Source organism: Ceratotherium simum, chromosome 4, assembly GCF_057802395.1.
Source record: "Ceratotherium simum simum isolate JZ-2026a chromosome 4, ASM5780239v1, whole genome shotgun sequence".
Lineage (NCBI taxonomy): Eukaryota > Metazoa > Chordata > Mammalia > Perissodactyla > Rhinocerotidae > Ceratotherium > Ceratotherium simum.
The window spans coordinates 21,242,483-21,249,212 of NC_141903.1; positions in this window are offsets into that span (position 1 = coordinate 21,242,483).

A 6,730-nucleotide genomic window follows, 5' to 3' on the forward strand; every position below is an offset into this window, starting at 1 on the left:
AGTTAGGGCCAGGCATCTTCAACTTGCTGTGGCAGTCAAGGGTACGTAGGGCAAGATTTGAGAGTCAAGTGTGCCCAGCATCTGTCTTGTGCTGGAGGTGGAGCAGAAAACAACCCCGAACTCCAATACCCGAGGAGCACCAATTTAGTAAGGAAGAAACTCCAAACCATCGATTCTGGTACTGACTAATGCTAAGGAAAAAAAGAACATAGTGATAGAGCCAGGTTCTCAACTGTGGCATTTGGGGCCAGATAACCCTTTGTTGTGGGGACTGTCCTGTGCATTGTAGGATGTTTAGCAGCATCCCAGGCCTCTATCCACCAGAGAACAGTTGTGCCCTTCCAGTTGTGACAACTATAAATGTCTCCTGAGAAGCAATACCACCCCTGGTTGAAAACCACTGTGATAGAGGATGCCTGGAGGGTGTGGGGGTGTGGGGAGTGGGGTAGCTTTAGCTGGGTTGATCAGGAGCTGCCTCTGGGAAAGAGGTGATATTTGAGTTGAAATCAAAGTAAGGTGTAGGCGGCAGCCACTTGAAGGGATCCACCAAAGGCGAGGGCCATGGGGCAGGAAGAAGCTTGTGTATTAAGAGGAAGAAAGTTAGCTGTGTTTCAAAAAAAGCCAGGGTGACTGCCCCAAAGTGAGTGAGGAAGACTGGAAAGAAATGAAGCTGGAGAGATGGGCCTCGGATCTCGCAAGGTGCTGGATGAATAGGGCTCTAGGAACACATCTGTTTGGGAAAAGACCCACTCTCGGAAAACAAAGCACTTTAGCACATTAAAGGTTAAACCTGCTATCCATTCCCAAATTATATTTGAACATTTATTAATGTGCTTCAGTGACACAGTTCTAAGTTCAAATATAAAAAGCCAGTTTGGTTGGGGTGACAGAAGAGGGGGCATAGGGGAAGGATGGGGAGAGGGGTACATCCTGGCAGTGAAGGGCTTTCCACGGGACTGTATGAGAGCACCCAGGCCTAGGAAGAGAGGTCCTGGAAGCTGAGGGATGGGGTGCCAAACTTTGGCTCTGATCATACTGGGCCCAGCAGCAGCTGAACCCACTCTCCCCAAACTCACAGCTTTGAGTAGTGGGATGGTGCAGGGGCTGCTTCAGTGGGTCCACAGTAGATTTTTAACATAGTTGTGTGTTTTGATGTGTATTTTTAGAAAACAATGCATCAAAACCATGATTTAATGGATATTGTTTAAGTGACTAAAATTTTAAAGTTAATTAATCTAAAATAACTGGCAAAGGTTATGTAGATGCCCGAAGCTGGGGAGGCAATGGGTTAGATCAGCTGGTAGCTTCTTGAAATACAGATTCCTGGGCCCTAAGCCTAGAGATGCTGATTCAGTAAGACAGGTGGACCCTAAGAATGAATTTTTTTGTTTGTTTAAGTTACAGAAGACAAGCTACTACAAATTATTTTACATGTCAACCAAAAAGTTTAGACTTCATGAAAGAATGTGTAGAAATAAGACACACAATAATGCTTCATTTCTACTTGTTTCAGAGGTAAATCTCAGGAAATGAACAAGAAAACGTTAGATTTAGACTGTGTGGGTATTGGATTGCCAATTTTGAAGCTAAACAAATTCCTCATTCAGTGTCCCCAAAATAAAGGAAAACCCTAAGAAATGGAGGGGAAGCATATTTACACTCTGGTCTTCATAGCCAGGTTTGTTCACAGATGGTTCTTCTAGGTTCATAGTGTTCTCTGGAAGGAAAGGAATAACAATTTGTCATTTGCTCTCCCTCTGATCAAGGTCTTTTATCAGTTAGTTGTGCACAGCTTTGGAGAGTCTCAGGATACACATCCTCCCAAGACTTTTCTTCTCCTTTGACCCTTGATCTCATCAGATTATCTGAAGAAATATAAACAAGAAGTCATTGCACCACCCACTACAAAAGTGACAATAGCCAACAAACAATAAGGTCGTGCCTTTAGTAGCCTTGATGTAGAAGTGAGCGTGGTGTAAGGAACTGAAGGGACTTTCCAACTCTGACTTGGAGTCTTTGATGGCCACTTGTGCTTTTCCCCAGTGTCCCCTGAGTCCTTCCTCCACAGTACCAGTATAATTTAAAAACCCAAGGCCTGATTATGTTACATATTAGCTGAAAATCCTCCTGCTGCGCCCCAGTGGGTACAAATCCCTACTCTGCGTAAGTCCTTCACAGCTTCTCCCTTGCCTGCTTCTTGCAGCCCCTCCCTGCTGTGCTCCAGCGGATGTAAATGCCTCAGATACCCAGCCTCCTCTCCGTAGATCAACCCACCTCCCGGGAATGCTGGTCTCCTGTCTCTCCACTGGCCGTGTCATTTCTCAAGGCTCAGCTCCGATATCCCCATATCAGCCTTCCTGGACCTCACCACCTAGATAGAATTAACTCACACTTCTGTTAGCCCTTTTAGTCACTCGACGAATATTACAGAGGGCATCCCTTATGCCAGGTGTGGTGCTATGCCTAGCTCAGGTCATTTTGCACAAGCTCAGGTCATTCTGCCACACCTAGTGTGTGTGGCACCTTTGGGTGAATTGCAAAGAGGCCCGCTCCTCCTTCTGCCTGACACAGCCCTGAGCCAGGGCAGAGGCTTGTCGAATGGAGTCTGGCCTATGATCTTTGTGCTGTATAAACTACAACCACAATTAGTGACCCTATATCTTAGTCCTCTGTATTAGAGATGTTTAGGTTGTTGATGCTTTTTATACTGAGATTGTTGAGGGAAGTGTCGATAGTTTCTCAGCACCTAGCTTACACATAGTAGGTTACACATTGCTTAACAATATGTATGAAAATTAGTAAATAAATTGACTGAAAGAATGTTTCCTAGAATCTTCCTGTGTGAGCTAGGGACGGGGTTGGGTAGAGAAGAGTGTCTTTAAAATTCTTTTATGAGATAGAAACAATTCTCTTCATATGACTGGCTGGAGTGTGGGAGTCTGTGTGAACCTCAAGGACTCTCTGAGACCGCTAATTTGCAACCTTGGCAGTACATTAGAATCGCCTGGGAAGCTTGGCCAACTACCCACACCCAGACTAATTGAATCAGAATCTCAGGAGATGGGGCCCAGTTATCGTTATTTTTTCAGTCTGCCAGGTGACTTCAGCATATAGCCGAGGTTCAGAACCACTGACCTAGAGAGACTTGGGGGAGGAAGATGACAGCATGTTTTCTTGTTCTGTGTGACAAGCGCTCTGGAAAAGCATAAAAGATACGAACTAAAACAGGAAAATATCAACAATGGATTGGGACAGGTGAACAACCAAGTAGAGAAAGGGCATGACTCTGGGTGACAGCAGGTCTGTCCCCTGTCTGGCTTCCATGGCAACAGCATTATATTGGTGGCAGCTGCCATGCTTCTGTAAAACTTCTCAGAAAGCCGGCCCGCAGCTGTCTAGCTGACTGTCCCTGGGCCTCCTAAGAACTAAATGTTTTCTTCCACAAGTTGTAACAATAAGCAAAGAAGAAAGTCCCCTTTGGCCTGTGAGGAAATGCTCGAAGGTAACCTTCCCTGTTTTGTACTGTGGACTGCTGAGATGGGGTTTGCTCTGTCTGAAAGTCCCTGCACCTGCCTGAGCCTAAAAAATGCTTGAATGATGACTGATTCACAACATTTCTCAATGGACTTTATTTTTTAGAGCAGTTTTAGGCTCATAGCAAAATTGAGCAGGCAGTAGAGTTCCTCTTCTCCCCAAAACATAGAGCGTCCTCCACCACCACCATCTTTCCCAAGCGTGGTATATTCGGTAAAATTGATGAGCCAACATTGACACATTATCGACTAAAGTCCGTAGTTTACGTTATGGTTCATGCTTTGTTCTGTACATTCTACGGGTTTTGACAAATGTATAATGACATGTATCCACCATTATAGTATCATACAGAATAGTTTTACTGCCCTAAAAATCTCCTATGCTCCGTCTATTCATCCCTTCCTCCCCCTAAACCAATGACAACCACCAACATTTTTATTGTCTCCATAGTTTTACCTTTTCAGTACGTCATCTGGTTGGAATTATACAGTATGTAGTCTTTTCAGATTGACTGCTTTCACTTAGCAATGTGAATTTAAGGTTCCTCTATTTCTTTTTGTGGCTTCTTGGCTTCTTTCTTTCTATTGTGGAATAATATTTCATTGTTTGAATGTACCACAGTTTGTTTATTCATTGACCTATTGAAGGACATCTTGGTTGCTTCTAAGTTTTGGCAATTATAAATAAAGCTGCTATAAATATTCATGTGTATGTTAAGGATTGTGATGGATGGATTGTGTGGTAAGAGTGTGTCTAGTTTTGTAAGAAACTACTAAACTGTCTTCCAAAGTGGCTATCCCATTTTGTATTCCCATGAGCAAGGTACGAGTTCCTGTTGCTCCACATCCTTGCCAGCCTTTTGTGTTGGATTTTAACCATTCTAATAGGTATGTAGTGGTAGCTCATTGTTGTTTTAATTTGCATTCCCTAATAATATATAATGTAGAACATGTTTTCATATGGTTATTTTCTGTCTGTATATCTTCTTTGATGAGGTGTCTATTCAGATCTTTTGACCATTTTTTAAATCAGGTTGTTCATTTTTATTGTTGTTGAGTTTTGAGAGCTCTTTGTAGATTTTGCGTAACAGTCCTTTATCAGATAGGTCTTTTGCAAATATTTTCTGCCAATCTGTGACTTATCTTCTCATTCTCTTGACAGTGTCTTTCATAGAGCAGAAGTTTTTTCATTTTAATGAAGTCCAACTTATCACTTTTTTCTTTTATAGATCATGTCTTTGGTGTTGTATCTAAAAAGCCATTGCCATACTCAAGGTCATCTAGATTTTCTCCTATGTTATCTTCTAGGAATTTTATAGTTTTGGTTTTACTTTTAGGGCTGTGATTCATTTCAAGTTCATTTTTGTGAAGGGTGTAACATCTGCGTGTAGGTTCATTTTTTTGCGTGTGGATATCCAGTTGTTCCAGCACCATTTGTTGAAAAAACAATCCTTTCTCCATTGAATTGCCTTTGCCCCTTTGTCACAGAGCAGTAGAGTATATTTGTGTGGGTCTCCTTCTTGGCTCTCTATTCTGTTCCATTGATTTGTTTTTCTATTCTCTGGCCTATAGCACACTGTCTTGATTACTGTAGCTTTATAATAAACCTTGGAGTTGGGTAGCATCCATCATCTGACTTTGTTCTTCAATATTGTATTGACTATTCTGGGTCTTTTGCCTTTCCATATACACTTTAGAAACAGTTTGTCAATATCCACAAAATAACTTGCTAGGATTTTGATTGGGATTGCACTGAGTATACAGATAAAGTTAGGAGGAATTGGTATCTTAGCAATACTGAGTCTTGTGATCCATAAACATGGAATGTCTCTCCGTTTATTTAATTCTTTGATTTCTTTCATCAGAGTTTTGTAGGTTTCCTCACATAGATCTTATACATATTTTGTTAGATTTATACCTAAGTGTTTCATTTTTTTGGTGCTAATGTAAATGGTTTTATGTTTTTAATTTCAAGTTCCAATTTTTCATTGCTGGTATATGGGAAAGCAATAGACTTCAGATACTAGCCTTATATCTTGCAACTTTGCTGTAATCGCTTATTAGTTCCAGGATTTTTTTGTCAGTTCTTTGGGATTTTCTTCATAGACTATCATGTCATACGTGAAGAAAGAGAGTTTTATTTCTTCCTTCCTCATCTGTATACATTTTTTTTTCTTTTCTTATCTTATTAAATTAGCTAGGACTTCCAGTATGGTGTTGAAAAGGAGAGGTGAGAGGGGATATCCTTGCCTTGTTCCTAATATTATTGGAAAAGCATCTAGTTTCTCACCATAAGTATGATATTAGCTGTATATTTTTTGTAGATTTTTTAAAAATCAAGTTAAGTTTCCCTCTATAGATCCACATTTTTTAGGAAAGAAAATTCATATTTATTTTTTCTACCCCCAACTGGTCTTCCATTCAAATTTAACAAATCTTTGTTGTGCAATTGCAGCACAAGACACTGTTAAGATTTTTTCGTATGTCTTTTTTTTTAATTAACAAACTTTATTCTTCTTTTTATTTTTTGAGGAAGACTGGCCCTGAGTTAATGTCTGTTGCCAGTCTCCCTCTTTTCTTCTTTTTTTTTTCTCCCCAAAGCCCCTAGTACATAGTTGTATATCCCAGTTGTAGGTCATTCTAGTTCTTCTATGTGGGATGCTGCCTCAGCATGGCTTGATGAGCAGTGAATAGGTCCATGCGCGGGATCCGAACAGGCGAACCCCAGGCTGCCCAAGCGGAATGCACGAACTTAACTGCTGCGCCACCGGGCTGGCCCCTTTTCCTTTTTTTTTTTTTTTAGATTCCACATATAAGTGAGATCATACAGTATTTGTCTTTCTCTGTCTGACTCATTTCACTGAGTACAATGCCCTCTAGATCCATCCATGTTGTTGCAAATGGTAGGATTTCCTTCATTTTTATGGCTAAATAATATTCCATTGTATATATATATACCACTTCTTCTTTATCCATTCATGCGTCCATGGACACTTAGGTTGTTTCCATGTCTTGGCTATCGTAAATAATGCTGCTATGAACATGAGGGTGAAGATATCTCTTCAATATAGTGTTTTTGTTTCCTTCAGATATATACCCAGAAGTGGAATTGCTAGATCATATGGTAATTCTATTTCTAATTTTTTGAGGAATCTCCATACTTTTTTCCATAGTAGCTGTACCAATTTATAATCCCA